This window comes from Falco naumanni, chromosome 12 (genome assembly GCF_017639655.2).
Source record: "Falco naumanni isolate bFalNau1 chromosome 12, bFalNau1.pat, whole genome shotgun sequence".
Classification (NCBI taxonomy): Eukaryota; Metazoa; Chordata; class Aves; order Falconiformes; family Falconidae; genus Falco; species Falco naumanni.
Genome location: NC_054065.1, coordinates 14640029 through 14642639, shown reverse-complemented (window position 1 = coordinate 14642639; position 2611 = coordinate 14640029).

Below are 2611 nucleotides of genomic sequence, written 5' to 3'. Positions count from 1 at the left end.
TGTTTTGTCTTGTTTATTTCACTGATGGATACACAAAATAGGTTTTACTAATGTTCATAATGGGCTGGCCTACAACAAGACCAAGGTGTATTTCTTTAAACTTAGATGAATCTCAGTTCCACAGCATAAAATGGGATACCCTTCTATGCATATCCTTTGCACCTTCTTTCAGGTACAAAACTTAGTAAATATAACTGTATCATAAATCTGGATGCCCAGAAGGCAGTTAGAGTTTCTACTGGCAAAGCATGGGAATGACTATGCTAAATCTGTTTCAACTTTAACTTGAAATGTCACGGGCTCTGGGGATTTTTACCACCTCTGATCTTCAATGACAAGAGTTTCTTCTTTCCAGTTCAAGTGTCTGTTATATTAATCACATCTGATTCATATTCCCATGCATTTGTAGTTCATGGATGAGGTTTTCAAAAGTGCCCTAGAAGTTTGGGCTCCCTAGCCCCACTGAAGTGCAGAGTTGCATGCCTTAGGACAGCTAATACACACCTTTGAGAGCTAAAAGGAACTCCAGGAGTGGTCCTGAAAAAAAGGAAAAAGCAGTAATTCTTCACAGATCTCAGTGCTTCCACTGTATGTCAGGGTTCAGCCACAAACCTAAGCATGTGGTTGGGTCTCAAGGTGACTCAATATCTGCCCCAGCAATCCTTGCTGATTCACTTCTTTCTTCAGCTGTGCTGTTGTCTTACCTAGCAGCTCACCATCAGCGCAGTGGTGCCTGCTTGCAAGGCACATGTACCTCCAGAGCTGCAGTTGCCTGCTTGAGTCCTGGATCACCTGAAAAAATATGAAATAAGTGGGTCAAATACCATCTCTGCCTGGGTTCTCTGATGCCAAATTACCATGTTTTCACTTACGAATATCCTTTTATTGACAGTTCCTCAGGCAGCTTTTGATACAGACAATAGATATTATTGTATCTGAATCCCCGCAAACTGCTGTGGCCCTAGTCTTTCTGTTCTTTATAAAGCTGTGTTGTGGTTAAATGACATGGAATAATTTGTTCCCAGAGGGATGAGAAGAAAGGGGAGTTTTGCAACATCACAAAAACATCATCACCAATGTGTCTGCTCTACCAAAATATGAAAGGTTATCTGCTCAAGGGTAAAATAAAGAAAACAAAAGCATGGTGCTGTTATCATTCTTGTCACAGCTGACTTGCAGTCTGCTGTAATCTGCATTGGAAAATTACAGATGCTCCTTGATTATTTATTTTTTTTTGTAATGTGTTGTGGTTTAACCCCAGCTGGCAACTAAGTGCCACTCAGCTGCTCACTTAATCCCCTCTGTAGTGGGATGGGGAGGAGAATCGGAGAACAGTAAAACTCATGAGTTGATATAAGAACAATTTAGCAATTGAAATCAAATAAAATGCAATAATAATAATAACAACAATTGTAATGAAGAAACAGGGGAGAATAAAACCCAAGAAAAATGAGTGATGCACAGTGCAATTGCTCATCACCTGCTGATCAATGTCCAGCCAGTCTCCAAGCAGCTCCTGGCCAATGCCCTCCCCCCTGCCCCAGTTTATATACTAAACATGGTATCCTATAGTATGGAATATCCCTTTGGCTAGTTGGGGTCAGCTGTCCTGGCTCTGCTCCCTCCCAGCCCCTTGTGCACCTGCTCACTGGCAGAGCATGGGAAACTGAAAACTCATTGATTTAGAGTAAGCATTACTTAGCAACGACTGAAACATCAGTGTGTTATCAACATTATTCTCGTATGAAATCCAAAACACAGCATGGCACCAGCTACTTAGAAGAAAATTAACTCCATCCCAGCCAAAACCAGGACAAATGTTTTTTCCTGTTTGGGTAAATGTGCAGTTTCCACTAATGATTTCAGGTTGGACTTTCACTGCTATTACTCTTCACAAGTCAGTTCTTTCCTTTTATCCTGTTTTCTTCCTTGGGAGGAGCAGGGGCTGGAAACAGGTTTGGTTAGTAACGGTAGTTGTAAATATTTATGTAACATCAGTGTCCAGAGGCTTTTTCACAATCACATAGAGCATAATGTGCTTCTGACCTTATACAGTTTCCCAGGAAATCAATCCCTTAAAGCAAATAGGCCTCTCTCTACCTCCTCTACTCCGAGGACAAGTTCTGGCTTCAGCCTCAGTGTTTGTCCTGCTGGCTCTTTCAGCTAGTCCAAAAGACATGTTTACCCCTTGGGGAAAGATATGTCCATAAATACGTAGTAAGATGTTACAGCAACATAGTGCAGACTGCTCAGAACTGCGCAGTTTTTAATAGTCCAGTTGACTACAGTATTTTAAGATCCCTAGACTAGAACAAAAAAGCCCTTTTTCTATGATGGTCTCTGAGTCAAAAAAATCCAGGATGAAGTTTTTCTCACAGTCATTGGCTGATGAGATCTTATCTTACAACTGATACCCTACTGTACAACTGATATCGCAGCTCAGTTTAGAGCTGGGACTCTTTAGCCTAGAGGAGAGAAGGCTTAAGGGGATCTCATCAATGTATATCAACACCTGCAGGGAAGGTGTAAAGAGGAGGGAGCCAGGCTCTATTCAGTGGTGCCCTGTGACAGGACCAGGAAATGGACGTAAACTGAAACACAGCATCTTCCT